The sequence below is a fragment of the Rhinoderma darwinii genome, chromosome 8 (genome assembly GCF_050947455.1).
Source record: "Rhinoderma darwinii isolate aRhiDar2 chromosome 8, aRhiDar2.hap1, whole genome shotgun sequence".
Taxonomy (NCBI): Eukaryota; Metazoa; Chordata; class Amphibia; order Anura; family Rhinodermatidae; genus Rhinoderma; species Rhinoderma darwinii.
The window spans coordinates 358,126-379,593 of NC_134694.1; the positions used below are offsets into that span (position 1 = coordinate 358,126).

Here is a 21,468-nt window from a genome sequence, read left to right on the forward strand (position 1 = left end):
TGTATATAAGTGTCCCGCATATAATGTATATAAGCGTCCCATATAATGTATATAAGCGTCCCGCATATAATGTATAGAAGGCGTCCCGCATATAATGTATAGAAGCGTCCCGCATGTAATGTATATAAGTGTCCCGCATATAATGTATATAAGTGTCCCGCATATAATGTATATAAGTGTCCCGCATATAATGTATATAAGTGTCCCGCATATAATGTATATAAGTGTCCGGCATATAATGTATATAAGTGTCCGGCATATAATGTATATAAGTGTCCCGCATGTAATGTATATAAGTGTCCGGCATATAATGTATATAAGTGTCCCGCATATAATGTATATAAGTGTCCCGCATATAATGTATATAAGTGTCCCGCATGTAATGTATATAAGTGTCCCGCATGTAATGTATATAAGTGTCCGGCATATAATGTATATAAGTGTCCGGCATATAATGTATATAAGTGTCCCGCATATAATGTATATAAGTGTCCTGCATATAATGTATATAAGTGTCCCGTATATAATGTATATAAGTGTCCCGCATGTAATGTATATAAGTGTCCCGCATATAATGTATATAAGTGTCCCGCATGTAATGTATATAAGTGTCCCGCATATAATGTATATAAGTGTCCCGCATATAATGTATATAAGTGTCCCGCATATAATGTATATAAGTGTCCCGCATATAATGTATATAAGTGTCCTGTATATAATGTATATAAGTGTCCCGCATATAATGTATATAAGTGTCCCGTATATAATGTATATAAGTGTCCCGCATATAATGTATATAAGTGTCCCGCATATAATGTATATATGTGTCCCGCATATAATGTATATAAGTGTCCCGCATATAATGTATATAAGTGTCCCGCATATAATGTATATAAGTGTCCCGCATATAATGTATATAAGTGTCCTGCATATAATGTATATAAGTGTCCTGTATATAATGTATATAAGTGTCCCGCATATAATGTATATAAGTGTCCCGTATATAATGTATATAAGTGTCCCGCATATAATGTATATAAGTGTCCCGCATATAATGTATATAAGTGTCCCGCATATAATGTATATAAGTGTCCCGCATATAATGTATATAAGTGTCCCGCATGTAATGTATATAAGTGTCCCGCATGTAATGTATATAAGTGTCCCGCATGTAATGTATATAAGTGTCCCGCATATAATGTATATAAGTGTCCCGCATGTAATGTATATAAGTGTCCCGCATATAATGTATATAAGTGTCCCGCATATAATGTATATAAGTGTCCCGCATATAATGTATATAAGTGTCCCGCATATAATGTATATAAGTGTCCCGCATGTAATGTATATAAGTGTCCCGCATATAATGTATATAAGTGTCCAGCATATAATGTATATAAGTGTCCCGCATATAATGTATATAAGTGTCCCGCATATAATGTATATAAGTGTCCCGCATATAATGTATATAAGTGTCCCGCATGTAATGTATATAAGTGTCCCGCATATAATGTATATAAGTGTCCAGCATATAATGTATATAAGTGTCCCGCATATAATGTATATAAGTGTCCCGCATATAATGTATAGAAGCGTCCCGCATATAATGTATATAAGCGTCCCGCATATAATGTATATAAGTGTCCCATATAATGTATATAAGTGTCCCGCATATAATGTATATAAGTGTCCCGCATATAATGTATATAAGTGTCCCGCATATAATGTATATAAGTGTCCCGCATATGATGTATATAAGTGTCCCGCATATAATGTATATAAGTGTCCCGCATATAATGTATATAAGTGTCCCGCATATAATGTATATAAGTGTCCCGCATATAATGTATATAAGTGTCCCGCATATAATGTATATAAGTGTCCCGCATATAATGTATATAAGTGTCCCATATAATGTATATAAGTGTCCCATATAATGTATATAAGCGTCCCGCATATAATGTATAGAAGCGTCCCGCATATAATGTATAGAAGCGTCCCGCATATAATGTATAGAAGCGTCCCGCATATAATGTATATAAGTGTCCCGCATATAATGTATATAAGTGTCCCGCATATAATGTATATAAGCGTCCCATATAATGTATATAAGCGTCCCGCATATAATGTATAGAAGCGTCCCGCATATAATGTATAGAAGCGTCCCGCATGTAATGTATATAAGTGTCCCGCATATAATGTATATAAGTGTCCCGCATATAATGTATATAAGTGTCCCGCATATAATGTATATAAGTGTCCCGCATATAATGTATATAAGTGTCCCGCATATAATGTATATAAGTGTCCGGCATATAATGTATATAAGTGTCCCGCATGTAATGTATATAAGTGTCCGGCATATAATGTATATAAGTGTCCCGCATGTAATGTATATAAGTGTCCCGCATATAATGTATATAAGTGTCCCGCATATAATGTATATAAGTGTCCCGCATATAATGTATATAAGTGTCCCGCATATAATGTATATAAGTGTCCCGCATATAATGTATATAAGTGTCCCGCATATAATGTATATAAGTGTCCCATATAATGTATATAAGTGTCCCGCATATAATGTATATAAGTGTCCCGCATATAATGTATATAAGTGTCCCTCATATAATGTATATAAGTGTCCCGCATATAATGTATATAAGTGTCCCGCATATAATGTATATAAGTGTCCCGCATGTAATGTATATAAGTGTCCCGCATATAATGTATATAAGTGTCCCGCATATAATGTATATAAGTGTCCCGCATGTAATGTATATAAGTGACCCGCATATAATGTATATAAGTGTCCCGCATATAATGTATATAAGTGTCCCGCATATAATGTATATAAGTGTCCCGCATATAATGTATATAAGTGTCCCGCATATAATGTATATAAGTGTCCCGCATGTAATGTATATAAGTGTCCCGCATATAATGTATAGAAGTGTCCCTCATGTAATGTATATAAGTGTCCCGCATATAATGTATATAAGTGTCCCGCATATAATGTATATAAGTGTCCCGCATATAATGTATATAAGTGTCCCGCATATAATGTATATAAGTGTCCCGCATATAATGTATATAAGTGTCCCGCATATAATGTATATAAGTGTCCTGCATATAATGTATATAAGTGTCCCGCATATAATGTATATAAGTGTCCCGCATATAATGTATATAAGTGTCCCGCATATAATGTATATAAGTGTCCCGCATATAATGTATATAAGTGTCCCGCATATAATGTATATAAGTGTCCTGCATATAATGTATAGAAGTGTCCCGCATATAATGTATATAAGTGTCCCGCATATAATGTATATAAGTGTCCCGCATATAATGTATATAAGTGTCCTGCATATAATGTATATAAGTGTACCGCATATAATGTATATAAGTGTCCCGCATATAATGTATATAAGTGTCCCGCATATAATGTATATAAGTGTCCTGCATATAATGTATATAAGTGTCCTGCATATAATGTATATAAGTGTCCTGCATGTAATGTATATAAGTGTCCTGCATATAATGTATATAAGTGTCCCGCATATAATGTATATAAGTGCCCCGCATATAATGTATATAAGTGTCCCGCATGTAATGTATATAGGTGTCCCGCATATAATGTATATAAGTGTCCCGCATATAATGTATATAAGTGTCCCGCATATAATGTATATAAGTGTCCCGCATGTAATGTATATAAGTGTCCCGCATATAATGTATATAAGTGTCCCGCATATAATGTATATAAGTGTCCCGCATATAATGTATATAAGTGTCCCGCATGTAATGTATATAGGTGTCCCGCATATAATGTATATAAGTGACCTACACCTCTTTTGACGAGCGGCTCGTGGGAACAGAACATTGTAATTCCCTTTGAAGGCAGTGGGCAGATGTTTGCAGGCGTATTAGGGGCGTTTTTTCAAACGTGATTTGAGGCATAAAACGCCAGAATTGCGCCTGAAACCACGGCGTGTGAACACTCCCTTAGACTCCGCCGTCGCCATGTATGATATGACCGGCTGCTAGTGGCGGCAGCTTGTATTTGCTCTGTCCGTCATTGATATTGGTATATACTGGTTGGTTTGCCGCCATGATCCGCTGTCAGTGAGTGCAGCACATGGACGGTCTGACCCCCTCCCCCAGCTCTCCTCCGCCTGTCTCCTATAGGGGTCATTGTGCCGGCGGTGGATTGAGCGGTTTAATGAGCGGCTGCGACTCATTTGCAGTTCTGGAGCTTTGTCCTTGAATATTACAATCATTTGACACCAGCACCAAATGAATATGGTCAGTTTCATCACGGTGGTGCTTTTGGAGATGATTGTTCCGTGGGAGCCGCGTTTAACCTTGAGTCGTCGCTGTGGACGGGGCGCAGGGCCGGGACGCTCTACGTTGTCCTATCATTCTGCAGGAAGAGGATGGCCATGATTCTGAGGTGACGGCGCATTGTGCAGGTTTTGGCGCATTTGACCTGGTCCAGGGCTCAGATAGGTGAAGGTGTTTTGCAGACGTCGTAGCCGGGTCCTGATGTGTGAGGGGTCCATATAGCATGACCGCAGTATTACACCCCCCCCCCCCCCTATATCCGGTAGCCCCGGGGTCCTGGTCGTGCAGTTCGGGGGGGTTTATACCTCTCACAGCTGCTGCACTGGTGTGTGAGATGATGCAGGTGGAGCAGCGCTGCACCACTCTCCTATAATGTAAGGGCCCACACATGTACCGCGCCGCGGGCCGTATATTTACTGCTCCCTGTAGATTATGAGCCTTTATTCTCTGGAAGCAGCCTATACCCCTATTCATCAATAGAATTCCAGAACTGCAGTAATAACTGACACGTGGTGCAGAATGGTAGACATATATAAGATGGAAACCCTATGATAGTTCTTATGCGCTCTGTATTCTCTCCTTTATGCTAGAGCTTCACTATGATACAAGTACAAGGATGGCGGTAAAATCGCAGGTCAACGCGACCAATGTACAACCTCCGTGTTACCGCAGGTCATCCCAACAGGACAACATTAAAGTCACAGCTAACAGCTGGAGCAGCATTATGTGCCCAGTAGTGAAGCCGGACTGTTCCCTATAGAACAATGTGCCGGTTACAGCAGCCGCGTGCGGATATCGTCTTCATACTGTACGGGAGATATCTCGTCGTCCTGGTAACCGCTCTTATCAATGTGAACTTTGGACAAGAGAAAACTGCCATCGTAACCCCACCCCGCGCCCTATATATGACCAGCAATACAGTGATCATGTGTGCTGCAGATTATTACACCTCTGACCTCTCCAGAGATCTGCAGAACATTGCTCCTCTACCTCCTAACAGATACATAGTGATATATCCTGCAGATTATTACACCTCTGACCTCTCCAGAGATCTGCAGAACATCGCTCCTCTACCTCCTGACAGATACATAGTGATATATCCTGCAGATTATTACACCACTGACCTCTCTACAGATCTGCAGAACATCGCTCCTCTACCTCCTGACAGATACATAGTGATATATCCTGCAGATTATTACACCACTGACCTCTCTACAGATCTGCAGAACATTGCTCCTCTACCTCCTGACAGATACATAGTGATATATCCTGCAGATTATTACACCACTGACCTCTCTACAGATCTGCAGAACATTGCTCCTCCACCTCCTGACAGATACATAGTGATATATCCTGCAGATTATTACACCACTGACCTCTCTACAGATCTGCAGAACATCGCTCCTCTACCTCCTGACAGGTACATAGTGATATATCCTGCAGATTATTACACCACTGACCCCTCTACAGATCTGCAGAACATTGCTCCTCCACCTCCTGACAGGTACATAGTGATATATCCTGCAGATTATTACACCACTGACCTCTCTACAGATCTGCAGAACATTGCTCCTCCACCTCCTGACAGATACATAGTGATATATCCTGCAGATTATTACACCACTGACCTCTCTACAGATCTGCAGAACATTGCTCCTCTACCTCCTGACAGATACATAGTGATATATCCTGCAGATTATTACACCACTGACCTCTCTACAGATCTGCAGAACATCGCTCCTCCACCTCCTGACAGACACATAGTGATATATCCTGCAGATTATTACACCACTGACCTCTCTACAGATCTGCAGAACATTGCTCCTCTACCTCCTGACAGATACATAGTGATATATCCTGCAGATTATTACACCACTGACCTCTCTACAGATCTGCAGAACATTGCTCCTCTACCTCCTGACAGATATAGTGATATATCCTGCAGATTATTACACCACTGACCTCTCTACAGATCTGCAGAACATCGCTCCTCTACCTCCTGACAGATACATAGTGATATATCCTGCAGATTATTACACCACTGACCTCTCTACAGATCTGCAGAACATTGCTCCTCTACCTCCTGACAGATACATAGTGATATATCCTGCAGATTATTACACCACTGACCTCTCTACAGATCTGCAGAACATTGCTCCTCTACCTCCTGACAGATACATAGTGATATATCCTGCAGATTATTACACCACTGACCTCTCTACAGATCTGCAGAACATCGCTCCTCTACCTCCTGACAGATGCATAGTGATATATCCTGCAGATTATTACACCACTGACCCCTCTACAGATCTGCAGAACATTGCTCCTCCACCTCCTGACAGATACATAGTGATATATCCTGCAGATTATTACACCACTGACCTCTCTACAGATCTGCAGAACATTGCTCCTCTACCTCCTGACAGATACATAGTGATATATCCTGCAGATTATTACACCACTGACCTCTCTACAGATCTGCAGAACATTGCTCCTCTACCTCCTGACAGATACATAGTGATATATCCTGCAGATTATTACACCACGGACCTCTCTACAGATCTGCAGAACATTGCTCCTCTACCTCCTGACAGATACATAGTGATATATCCTGCAGATTATTACACCACTGACCTGTCTACAGATCTGCAGAACATTGCTCCTCTACCTCCTGACAGATACATAGTGATATATCCTGCAGATTATTACACCACTGACCTCTCTACAGATCTGCAGAACATTGCTCCTCTAACCCCCTCCTGACAGATACATAGTGATATATCCTGCATATTATTACACCACTGACCTCTCTACAGATCTGCAGAACATTGCTCCTCTACCTCCTGACAGATACATAGTGATATATACTGCAGATTATTACACCACTGACCTCTCTACAGATCTGCAGAACATTGCTCCTCCACCTCCTGACAGACACATAGTGATATATCCTGCAGATTATTACACCACTGACCTCTCTACAGATCTGCAGAACATTGCTCCTCCACCTCCTGACAGATACATAGTGATATATCCTGCAGATTATTACACCACTGACCCCTCTACAGATCTGCAGAACATTGCTCCTCCACCTCCTGACAGATACATAGTGATATATCCTGCAGATTATTACACCACTGACCTCTCTACAGATCTGCAGAACATTGCTCCTCCACCTCCTGACAGACACATAGTGATATATCCTGCAGATTATTACACCACTGACCTCTCTACAGATCTGCAGAACATTGCTCCTCCACCTCCTGACAGATACATAGTGATATATCCTGCAGATTATTACACCACTGACCCCTCTACAGATCTGCAGAACATTGCTCCTCCACCTCCTGACAGATACATAGTGATATATCCTGCAGATTATTACACCACTGACCTCTCTACAGATCTGCAGAACATTGCTCCTCCACCTCCTGACAGATACATAGTGATATATCCTGCAGATTATTACACCACTGACCTCTCTACAGATCTGCAGAACATTGCTCCTCTACCTCCTGACAGATACATAGTGATATATCCTGCAGATTATTACACCACTGTCCTCTCTACAGATCTGCAGAACATTGCTCCTCTACCTCCTGACAGATACATAGTGATATATCCTGCAGATTATTACACCACTGACCTCTCTACAGATCTGCAGAACATTGCTCCTCCACCTCCTGACAGATACATAGTGATATATCCTGCAGATTATTACACCACTGACCTCTCTACAGATCTGCAGAACATTGCTCCTCTACCTCCTGACAGATACATAGTGATATATCCTGCAGATTATTACACCACTGACCTCTCTACAGATCTGCAGAACATTGCTCCTCTACCTCCTGACAGATACATAGTGATATATCCTGCAGATTATTACACCACTGACCTCTCTACAGATCTGCAGAACATCGCTCCTCTACCTCCTGACAGATACATAGTGATATATCCTGCAGATTATTACACCACTGACCTCTCTACAGATCTGCAGAACATCGCTCCTCTACCTCCTGACAGATACATAGTGATATATCCTGCAGATTATTACACCACTGACCTCTCTACAGATCTGCAGAACATTGCTCCTCCACCTCCTGACAGATACATAGTGATATATCCTGCAGATTATTACACCTCTGACCTCTACAGATCTGCAGAACATTGCTCCTCCACCTCCTGACAGATACATAGTGATATATCCTGCAGATTATTACACCACTGACCTCTCTACAGATCTGCAGAACATCGCTCCTCTACCTCCTGACAGATACATAGTGATATATCCTGCAGATTATTACACCACTGACCTCTACAGATCTGCAGAACATTGCTCCTCTACCTCCTGACAGATACATAGTGATATATCCTGCAGATTATTACACCACTGACCTCTCTACAGATCTGCAGAACATCGCTCCTCTACCTCCTGACAGATACATAGTGATATATCCTGCAGATTATTACACCACTGACCCCTCTACAGATCTGCAGAACATTGCTCCTCTACCTCCTGACAGATACATAGTGATATATCCTGCAGATTATTACACCACTGACCTCTCTACAGATCTGCAGAACATCGCTCCTCTACCTCCTGACAGATACATAGTGATATATCCTGCAGATTATTACACCACTGACCTCTCTACAGATCTGCAGGGCATTGCAGTCCAGAAAGTCACTAGTGATGTCATCTATTATAATTGGAGAGTGGTGATGTCACTGGTGTCACATGACTTCTGGTGAGCATGCTCCATACTTAAATATTAAAACAGCATGATATATTGCAAGGAATACTCCCCCCCCCCCCCCATAACATTATAATGTGATTACAGAACACTGCTGTATGACATGGACCCGGGTGTAATATAAGGGGTTATTAGTAATATTACATGTCACGGTGGAGTTGTATGACCTGGATGTCGCTTCTCATGTGCTGCTCTGGTCCAGTAGGGGGCAGATACTTTCTGTGTCCTGCCATGAGCTCTATGGCCTCTCGGCTTCTAGGAATTATTATGCAGCTTTTATATTCTACGTTTTTAGCTTTGATCTGCGCTCTTTCTTATGACTATGCGACGCTTGTGTACGGGGACATTCACTTCCCGTAATTAGTCCTGAGAATAGGAGGATAAATATAAAGTTACTGCTGCGGCGCGCTCCGCACGGGGACTCCTCCGCCATGACGTGCTGACAACGTTGGGTCATTTCATGGCTACAAGTCGGATACTTGTAAACGATGGTGGATTTGCTGGGACTTCAGGCGGTCACTGGGGTGGAGTTTTGTGATATATTTTATATCAGTGCCGTGATTTGTGATCATGTGACTGCAATGTCCACAACCAGGAGACCTCAATATTGCAGGAATATACGTCCGCTTATACGGCCCGACGTGGGCTATGTAAGTGAGTCAATGAGACAGCTGGTTGATCGGCGCTCCCGTTTACAAGGATTTATGTCTGGGGACGAGCGCTCGTTACTCCGGTCACTCGTCCTCATGGGTTTCTATCGTGTCTGCAGAGCGCTGTTCACACAGGGAGATGTGCTGCAGCATAAACGATGTGATCAGCCGATGTATGAGAGTTTGCTCGTTCATCGGCTGATCGTTGCCCTGTTCACACACACCCATATTCACGCTTGTTTGCCCGATCATTGGCCGGTGTACCAGGGCCTGAACTGGTGGCGTCCCCTATAGTGTAATTCCACGCCGAGCGCTGATGGCGCAGTATCTGCCCTCTGTACATGATAAATGATCTTTCATCACATTTAGGGCTTATTTACATGAACGTCTAATACGTCCGTGCAACGCACGTGATTTTCACGCGTGTCGCACGGACCTATGTTAGTCTATGGGGCCGCTGCGTGAAACTCACGACAGGTCCTATATTTCTGCGTTTTTCGTGCATCACGCACCCATTGAAGTCAATGGGTGCGTGAAAATCACGCGCCCCACAAGGAAGCACTTCCGTGGGACGCGCATGTTTCGCGCAAGAGCAGTAAAAAGTATGTTTGGAAATAGAAAAGCACCAAATGCTACAAATATCCAGAGTGTCATAATGATGGCGGCTGCGCGAAAAACACACAGCCACGCGTCATACGCTGCTGACACACGGAGATGTTAAATGCCTTTTGCGCATGCAAAACGCCACGTTTTTTTGCGTGCGCAAAAACGCACACGCTCATGTAAATCCCCCCTTATGTTGTGTTCAGTGAAAAATCTGAGATTCTCAGTCAATGAAAAGCACATGTATCTCCGAGGGTGAGCAGCGCCCCACAATCCTGCCAGTGATCCGTCTTACATCGTCTTCATGGAGTGGAATTCATAGAAAGCTGCAGGAGGTGAGGGGTTAATCCACAGCAGTGACCGCACATGAGGCAGCATGGCATGTGTATTACAATTATTATATAAGGGATGACGTAACAGCAGAATTGTAATTGCAGCTCTGGATGTGACTGCAGTACAAATTATAAGATGTGACTGGAGTATAAATCATATGTGACTGCAGCTTTGGATGCGACTGGAGTATAAATGATGAGACGTGACTGCAGCTCTGGATGTGACTAGATTATAAACCATATGGTGTGCCTGGAGTATAAATGATGAGACGTGACTGCAGCTCTGGATGTGACTAGAGTATAAATCATAAGATGTGACTAGAGTATAAATTATGAGATGTGACTGGAGTATAAACCATAAGGTGCGACTGGAGTATAAATGATGAGACGTGACTGCAGCTCTGGATGTGACTGGAGTATAAACCATATGGTGTGCCTGGAGTATAAATGATGAGACGTGACTGCAGCTCTGGATGTGACTAGAGTATAAATCATGAGACGTGACTGTAGTGAGGTTCCAGCGATGTGTGGGGCATCTTGTGGTGGAGTGTGAGCTGCTGTCACTCGTTCATACATCCAGGCCTCACGCTGGGAGATAATCAGGATAAATGTCTCCATCCCCTGATTACACATCATCTATTTAGCATCTTAATCAGCCTCTTATATGGGGGGGATCCGGCTCCATCGCTGCGCACTGTAAAATATAACAACGGACCCCGTGACATGGAGAATATAGAAGCTGTATATATAGAAGCTGTACATGAGGCAGGAGGTCATCAGGGCCTCGCACCGTCCTCCTAGGATTCCATGTCAGGTCTACATTTTTTCCTCCGGCTCATAAGTTCTGCTAGAATTGCGTCGTTTTAATGTGTAATTACGGATGAAATTGCGGACCCAGTCGTTTCTATTGACCACGAACACCTTCCCGTATATTTATGGATGTGTCCGTGCCGTAGAAATGTGCTATTCCTGTCAGCAGTTGCGGACGGCTCCGGCGTCAGATCCGTATTTGTGGACTGTAAGGACCCTCGCGGTCGTGTTCCTGAAGCCTGACTTCCATACAGTCCTGTTTTTATATTTTTTTGCAGCACACGGTTGAAAAGGGGCGGGTTTATGCAAATGAAGCATTTAAAGGGTTGTTTCTAGTAGTTTTGTGGTGTCGCAGAAACTCCAGTTATTCCTATAGAGGAAAAACTCACAAGCAATTATCGCAATACTTCTGACAGAATTGTCCGCTATTCTAGCACAATTTTCAGTCGCCGCGTAGCCCTGGCCTAGTAATGGTTAACAGGCGATCACATCCTCCGGGCGCAGGGTTTGTGTTGGTTTTCAGCCGGCGGCCCGTGAGGCAGTAAATCCCAGGTGCTGAATTTGCAGGTATAAAGCGCCGCACATTATCACACGCGGTGCTGCGACCGCTCTCACATACAGCCCAGGGGAATAGACGGACGCAGAACGTGTCACCTGTGGATTCTTTACTCGTCTGTTTTGTATTTTTTATTGACGTTTTTTCGGTTGCGTTATTTTTCGATGCGGGTCTAACCGCCCCTTAACCGCAATGTGTGAATGGCCCTTTATGTAAAGATTTGTTGTTTTTTTATATAAAACCATCTACTCCTGGTTTTGGCTTAAAAAAACAACAACATAAAATCTACACAAAACCTGCAGGTGTGAATGCGCCCCAAGTGTGGCTATTGGATTTGGTAAAGCGGTAGATTTAGCAGCTGAGCGGGCGATTGGTTCCTCACAGGTGATCACTTGGATTATCTGGGTCTGATATTATTAGTTTAATGACCGGAAACTTTCTTGTGTGACAAATCTGCAGAAATTGGGAAGGGGGTGAATCCTTTTTGTCGGCGGTGTATACTGGGTGATAGCGTCTCCTGCTGGTATGTGTAATGTTCTATGTCATATAGGGGATTGTCTGCTGGAGAGGCTTTATTTCACCTCTGAGATGGGATAACACAGCACTGCAGGTAAATCTTACTATGGGGAACCACACATAACCCACTGTACCAGATGACAAGTTCCACTCTGCTACATCTGAATATTACAGTAAGGCCTTATTCAGACGAACGGGAAATACGTCCGTGCGAACAGCGTGATTCGCGCAACAGCAGTGAAAAGGATCAATGAAAACAGAAAAGCACCCCGTTACAAACATCCAAATGGAGTGTCATAATGATGGCGGCTGCGCGAAAAGCACGCAGCCGCGCATCATATGCTTCTGGCACACGGAGCTGTTAAGTGGCTTTTGCGCAGGCAAAACGTCGCGTTTTTGCTTGCGCAAAAACGCCACGCTCGTGTGAATCCAGCCTTAGGCTATGTTCACACGGAGTATTTTGGAGGAGGAATATCTGCCTCAAAGCTCCAAACGGAATTTTGAGGCAGATATTCCTCCCCCAAAATACTCCGTGTGAATAGCAATGATCGCGCCGTTTTTCGCCCGCGGCCATTGAGCGCCGCGGGCAGAAAACACGCTTTCTCCTGCCTCCCATTGAAGTCAATGGGAGGTCGGAGGCGGAAGCGCCCGAAGATAGGGCATGTCGCTTCTTTTTCCCGCGAGGCAGTTTTACTGCTCGCGGGAAAAAGACGCCGACGCCTCCCATTGAAATCAATGGGAGGCGTTCTCGGGTCGTTTCTGCCGAGTTTTGCGACGCGGTTTCCGCGTCAAAAAACTCGGCAAAAGACCCCGTGTGAACATAGCCTTAGGGTATGTTCACACGGAGTGTTTTCAGCCGTTTTTCGTGACGTAAACGTCCCGAAAAACGGCTGAAAAACCAGAAGCGTTCTGTTCCGACGGGCCATTTTTTTCATGGCCGTTTTTCAAAATGGCCGCATAAAAAGACGGCCGCGAAAAAGAAGTGCATGTCACTTCTTCAGCAGTTTTTGGAGCCGTTTTTCATAGACTCTATAGAAAAACAGCTCCAAAAACGGCCGTGAAAAACACAGCGAAAATCGTGAGTGGATTAAAAAACGTCTGGAAATTAGTATAGAAGGCGCAAAATGTTTGCATAACGTTATTTACGGCCGGAGGAGGAGTTAGGGAGAGGGCGTAACGACAATGAACTTTTGCCAGCAGCGGCCGGTGAGAGGTGAGTAGTTTAATGATCTCTCTTGGAAAGCAGTGTAGGATTGTAGAGTGGTGTATTATACTAGAATAGTCACCCGGCAGCGCAGAGAGGGTTAATGACATGGCGTCTGATCCCCTGAACCTCACTTTCTCCTTAGGTTTTTGTATGGGTGGGTTTATCTCTGGTGCCCACATTTCAGGCTGTGGCTCATGGTAACTTCCTGCAATTCATTCATTGTAGACGTCAGATTGTGAGACTGTTCTTTGACCTCCACAATTACTGGACAATACGTCTGAGGCCACCAGTCACGTGTGGGAATAAGGAGGCAGCCGGGTGGGTGCAGCAATCCAGCACGAATGGGGGTGAGTCTATAGATCTTGTACTGTGATGTCATTGTATTGTCTATAGATCTTGTACTGTGTGTGATGTCATTATTGTATTGTTTATAGATCTTGTACTGTGTGTGATGTTATTATTGTATTGTCTATAGATCTTGTACTGTGTGTGATGTCATTATTGTATTGTCTATAGATCTTGTACTGTGTGATGTCATTATTGTATTGTTTATAGATCTTGTACTGTGTGTGATGTCATTATTGTACTGTCTATAGATCTTGTACTGTGTGATGTCATTATTGTACTGTCTATAGATCTTGTACTGTGTGTGATGTCATTATTGTATTGTCTATAGATCTTGTACTGTGTGTGATGTCATTATTGTACTGTCTATAGATCTTGTACTGTGTGTGATGTCATTATTGTATTGTTTATAGATCTTGTACTGTGTGTGATGTTATTATTGTATTGTCTATAGATCTTGTACTGTGTGTGATGTCATTATTGTATTGTCTATAGATCTTGTACTGTGTGATGTCATTATTGTATTGTCTATAGATCTTGTACTGTGTGATGTTATTATTGTATTGTCTATAGATCTTGTACTGTGTGTGATGTCATTATTGTATTGTCTATAGATCTTGTACTGTGTGATGTCATTATTGTATTGTCTATAGATCTTGTACTGTGTGATGTTATTATTGTACTGTCTATAGATCTTGTACTGTGTGTGATGTCATTATTGTATTGTCTATAGATCTTGTACTGTGTGTGATGTCATTATTGTACTGTCTATAGATCTTGTACTGTGTGATGTCATTATTGTATTGTCTATAGATCTTGTACTGTGTGTGATGTCATTATTGTATTGTCTATAGATCTTGTACTGTGTGTGATGTCATTATTGTATTGTCTATAGATCTTGTACTGTGTAATGTCATTATTGTATTGTCTATAGATCTTGTACTGTGTGTGATGTCATTATTGTATTGTCTATAGATCTTGTACTGTGTAATGTCATTATTGTATTGTCTATAGATCTTGTACTGTGTGTGATGTCATTATTGTATTGTTTATAGATCTTGTACTGTGTGTGATGTTATTGTATGGTCTATAGATCTTGTACTGTGTGATGTCATTATTGTACTGTCTATAGATCTTGTACTGTGTGATGTCATTATTGTATTGTCTATAGATCTTGTACTGTGTGTGATGTCATTAATTGTACTGTCTATAGATCTTGTACTGTGTGTGATGTTATTATTGTACTGTCTATAGATCTTGTACTGTGTGTGATGTCATTATTGTACTGTCTATAGATCTTGTACTGTGTGTGATGTCATTATTGTATTGTCTATAGATCTTGTACTGTGTGATGTCATTATTGTACTGTCTATAGATCTTGTACTGTGTGTGATGTCATTACTGTATTGTCTATAGATCTTGTACTGTGTGTGATGTCATTATTGTACTGTCTATAGATCTTGTACTGTGTGTGATGTCATTATTGTATTGTCTATAGATCTTGTACTGTGTGATGTTATTGTATTGTCTATAGATCTTGTACTGTGTGATGTCATTATTGTATGGTCTATAGATCTTGTACTGTGTGTGATGTCATTATTGTATTGTCTATAGATCTTGTACTGTGTGTGATGTCATTATTGTATTGTCTATAGATCTTGTACTGTGTGATGTCATTATTGTATTGTCTATAGATCTTGTACTGTGTGATGTTATTATTGTATTGTCTATAGATCTTGTACTGTGTGTGATGTCATTATTGTATGGTCTATAGATCTTGTACTGTGTGTGATGTCATTATTGTATTGTCTATAGATCTTGTACTGTGTGTGATGTCATTATTGTATCGTCTATAGATCTTGTACTGTGTGATGTCATTATTGTACTGTCTATAGATCTTGTACTGTGTGATGTCATTATTGTACTGTCTATAGATCTTGTACTGTGTGTGATGTCATTATTGTATTGTCTATAGATCTTGTACTGTGTGATGTCATTATTGTACTGTCTATAGATCTTGTACTGTGTGTGATGTCATTACTGTATTGTCTATAGATCTTGTACTGTGTGTGATGTCATTATTGTACTGTCTATAGATCTTGTACTGTGTGTGATGTCATTATTGTATTGTCTATAGATCTTGTACTGTGTGATGTTATTGTATTGTCTATAGATCTTGTACTGTGTGATGTCATTATTGTATGGTCTATAGATCTTGTACTGTGTGTGATGTCATTATTGTATTGTTTATAGATCTTGTACTGTGTGTGATGTTATTGTATTGTCTATAGATCTTGTACTGTGTGATGTCATTATTGTACTGTCTATAGATCTTGTACTGTGTGTGATGTCATTAATTGTACTGTCTATAGATCTTGTACTGTGTGTGATGTCATTAATTGTACTGTCTATAGATCTTGTACTGTGTGTGATGTTATTATTGTACTGTCTATAGATCTTGTACTGTGTGTGATGTCATTATTGTACTGTCTATAGATCTTGTACTGTGTGTGATGTCATTATTGTATTGTCTATAGATCTTGTACTGTGTGATGTCATTATTGTACTGTCTATAGATCTTGTACTGTGTGTGATGTCATTACTGTATTGTCTATAGATCTTGTACTGTGTGTGATGTCATTATTGTACTGTCTATAGATCTTGTACTGTGTGTGATGTCATTATTGTATTGTCTATAGATCTTGTACTGTGTGATGTTATTGTATTGTCTATAGATCTTGTACTGTGTGATGTCATTATTGTATCGTCTATAGATCTTGTACTGTGTGATGTCATTATTGTATTGTCTATAGATCTTGTACTGTGTGTGATGTCATTATTGTATTGTCTATAGATCTTGTACTGTGTGATGTCATTATTGTATTGTCTATAGATCTTGTACTGTGTGATGTTATTATTGTATTGTCTATAGATCTTGTACTGTGTGTGATGTCATTATTGTATGGTCTATAGATCTTGTACTGTGTGATGTCATTATTGTATTGTCTATAGATCTTGTACTGTGTGTGATGTCATTATTGTATCGTCTATAGATCTTGTACTGTGTGATGTCATTATTGTACTGTCTATAGATCTTGTACTGTGTGTGATGTCATTATTGTACTGTCTATAGATCTTGTACTGTGTGTGATGTTATTATTGTATTGTCTATAGATCTTGTACTGTGTGATGTTATTATTGTATTGTCTATAGATCTTGTACTGTGTGTGATGTCATTATTGTACTGTCTATAGATCTTGTACTGTGTGTGATGTCATTATTGTATGGTCTATAGATCTTGTACTGTGTGATGTCATTATTGTATTGTCTATAGATCTTGTACTGTGTGATGTCATTATTGTACTGTCTATAGATCTTGTACTGTGTGTGATGTCATTATTGTATTGTCTATAGATCTTGTACTGTGTGTGATGTCATTATTGTATGGTCTATAGATCTTGTACTGTGTGATGTCATTATTGTATTGTCTATAGATCTTGTACTGTGTGTGATGTCATTATTGTATTGTCTATAGATCTTGTACTGTGTGTGATGTCATTATTGTATGGTCTATAGATCTTGTACTGTGTGATGTCATTATTGTATTGTCTATAGATCTTGTACTCTGTGTGATGTTATTATTGTATTGTCTATAGATCTTGTACTGTGTGTGATGTCATTATTGTACTGTCTATAGATCTTGTACTGTGTGTGATGTCATTATTGTATTGTCTATAGATCTTGTACTGTGTGATGTTATTATTGTATTGTCTATAGATCTTGTACTGTGAGATTTCATTATTCTATTGACTATATTGTGCTGTGGTGTCAAAATTGTATGGTCCATAGATCTTGTACTGTGTGTTGTGCTATTGGGTGATGTCATTATTGTATTTATCTATAGATCCGGCACGGTGTGTCATATATTATGCTGTATATGGATCCTGTATTGTGGGTGATGTCGTTATTATAGTGTATATGGATCCTTTACGCTGTGATGTCATCCTATGCAGTGACCGTTCTTTGCTGGCTCATGTATGGCTAATGCCGTTGGGTCCTGCAGCTCTATTGTATTAGATCATCTACCACCAGCAGTTGGTGCTGGTCATAAGTGATGTACATGAAGGTATCAGTCCTGTTCACAATAAGGGAGGAAGTGGTTAATGCAGAGGAGTAATAGGAACTCTCCTGCGCTCATTCACTTGACATTATTTGAGGTAGATGCAGGGAATAGGGAGAAGTGGGTCAGTGCTGCGCAGCTCAAGGCTGTACGCTGTCATTAGCTGCAATTAATCGGTGCCAGGACGATCGTCTGTGCGCCATTCTGGATGAACACGGTGATGAGGTTGAGGAGAGGGTTCTGGGAGGACGCCCAGGGAATAGAGGCAATCACCATCTCTGGTACTGTTATCTGCTTATAGTAAGGTGGCAGGTGGAAATACACAATATTATACAGTTGCAAGAAAAATTAAGGATTTCTGCATTGATTACGAATAAAATGTGGTCTGATTGTTATGTAAGACACAATTCTAGACAAACACTGTAACTGAACAATAACACAGCAGTTGTACTGTTCATATCTTTTATTGTAAAAAAAACATAGAAAATGGCACAACATAGGGCGTTATTATACGATAGGAATCCACATTATTCTCCCTCCAACCTGACACTTGCTCCACCATGATTCTCCCTTCACCAATTATTCTCCCTCCACCGACATTCCCTCCACCATATTGCTCCCTCCACCCTGACACTAACTCCACCATGATGCTCCTTCCTCCATTATTCTCCCTCCACCCTGACACTTCCGCCACCATTATTCTCTATCCACAATGATGCTTCCTCCACCATTAATCTCTCTCCCGTTTCTCCCTCCACCATTATTCTCTTTCCACCATGACCCTCCCTCCATAATGATGCTCCCTCCATGAATATTCTCCCTCCACCATGATGCCACTTCACCGTTATTCTCTCTCCACCATGACGCTCCCGCCACTATTATTCTCTCCACGACGATGGTCCCTCTACCATGTTGCTCCATCCACCATTATTCTCTCCACCATGATGCTCCTTCCATAAATATTCTCTCTTCACTATGTTGCTCTATCCATTATTCTCTCTCCAGCATATTGCTTCATCCACCATTGTTCTCCCTCCACCATTGTTCTCCCTCCACCATTGTTCTCCCTCCACCATTGTTCTCCCTCCACCATTGTTCTCCCTCCACCATTGTTCTCCCTCCACCATGCTTTACAGTTGGGTGAGGTTTTGGTGTTGATTTGCAGTGTTCTATTTCCTCAAAACAGTGTTGCACATTTGTGATAAAAAGTTCCTGTCCACAGAATATTTTCTTAGAAGCATTGTGGAACATCCAGGTGGTTTCAGGAAAACTTCTGATGGTCTGCAATGTTTTCTTGGACATCAGAGTCTTCCTTCGTGGTATTCTTCCATGATCACCGTTCTTCAGTGTTTTTCTGATCGTGGACACATGAACAGAGGTTTTTTGCTGTTTGTGGTCTTCAGTAGGTCGTTTGCTGTTGTTCTTGGGTTCCTTCTCCCCTCTTTCAGGATTGTCCTTTTATGACACATCCACAGGACGTGTCCCTTTAACAGGACGTCGCTTCTAGGGAAAGCAGCAACAGTCCTGAGTGTTCTCCATTTATTGGTCTAATGTTGGATTGATGTACATCCAGGTCTTCAGCAATGCTCTTGTAGCCTTTTCCAGCGTCATGCGTCTCTATAAGGGTGCAGTCGCATGTGGCTATTTGTTTTGTATGTAAAACGTTATAATGTATGCCTATGGGAAAAACATTTGTTGCGGAATGTCTTTCCACAGGCATGCATTGTACTTTTCTGCAGCCTATTTCTATACTGCGGAAATGCAAAGCAAGTACACCACGTGTGACTACACCCTAAATGCAAGTACACCTCTTGTGACTGCACCCTAAAAGCAAGTACACCACGTGACTGCACCCTAAAAGCAAGTACACCATGTGACTGCACCCTAACAGCAAGTACACCTCTTGTGACTGCACCCTAAAATCAAGTACACCACGTGACTGCACCCTAAAAGCAAGTACACCATGTGACTGCACCCTAACAGCAAGTACACCTCTTGTGACTGCACCCTAACAGCAAGTACACCTCTTGTGACTGCACCCTAACAGCAAGTACACCTCTTGTGACTGCACCCTAAAAGCAAGTACACCTCTTGTGACTGCACCCTAAAAGCAAGTACACCTCTTGTGACTGCACCCTAACAGCAAGTACACCTCTTGTGACTGCACCCTAAAAGCAAGTACACCACGTGTGACTGCACCCTAACAGCAAGTACACCACGTGTGACTGCACCCTAAAAGCAAGTACACCTCTTGTGACTGCACCCTAAAAGCAAGTACACCTCTTGTGACTGCACCCTAAAAGCAAGTACACCACGTGTGACTGCACCCTAACAGCAAGTACACCTCTTGTGACTGCACCCTAAAAGCAAGTACACCACGTGTGACTGCACCCTAAAAGCAAGTACACCTCTTGTGACTGCACCCTAAAAGCAAGTACACCACGTGACTGCACCCTAAAAGCAAGTACACCTCTTGTGACTGCACCCTAAAAGCAAGTACACCTCTTGTGACTGCACCCTAAAAGCAAGTACACCTCTTGTGACTGCACCCTAAAAGCAAGTTAACAAGCGGCAGATATTTTGCAGAAGTTTCTATTGATCTGAATGTGGTTGGATCTTTGCAAGCCCCATTAAGATTAATGGAACGGATATTCAGACGAGGCCATTTCTGCAACAAATCTGCCGCTTGTAAACTTAACCTAACATTTCTTCTGCCTCTGGGCATGGTTCACACTAGCCAATCTTTCATGTAACAAAAACAAACAGATTTGTCAGTAACCAGGCTTTGTGTGCCTTTATTTAATGGACAAAGCACCCGTGAAACCCACACTTCCCATCTCAATTTCTTCATTGAAACACCTTTTACCAATTAGTTCTTGGAAAACGCCTCAAGATAGGGCATGTCGCTCTTTTTTCTGCAAGCGTGTTTTTTGCTCGCGGTAAAAAAACGCCTCCACCTTCAGTCAATTTCGTCCGCGCCAAAAAAAGTCCATGTGAACAGGACCTTAGAGAGCAATCATACCACATTTTATTAGTAATCAATACAAAAATCCAATGTCACTGTATGTCTATGATATTATATACCTCGCCTGTGATCCGGTCATGGGTAGAGGATATTATACAATGTATAGAGAAAAGTATGTGCCTCCTCTTAATTATTGAATTCCGGCGTTTAATTCAGTGCCCTTCCCCCAGGTGTATAACATCCGACACTCGCCCCCCCCCGGT

At 41.4% G+C, this 21,468-nt stretch overlaps 1 protein-coding gene across 1 annotated transcript in view; it reads left to right on the forward strand.

The window, feature by feature from the left end:
- DAB2IP (DAB2 interacting protein) overlaps positions 1 to 21,468 on the forward strand; it is a gene marked incomplete at its 3' end in the record, with an annotated part of 186,045 nt that overhangs the window by 94,829 nt on the left and 69,748 nt on the right. The window contains exon 3 of the mRNA XM_075834536.1: positions 14,001 to 14,122. The remainder of the gene's footprint in view (positions 1 to 14,000; positions 14,123 to 21,468) is intronic.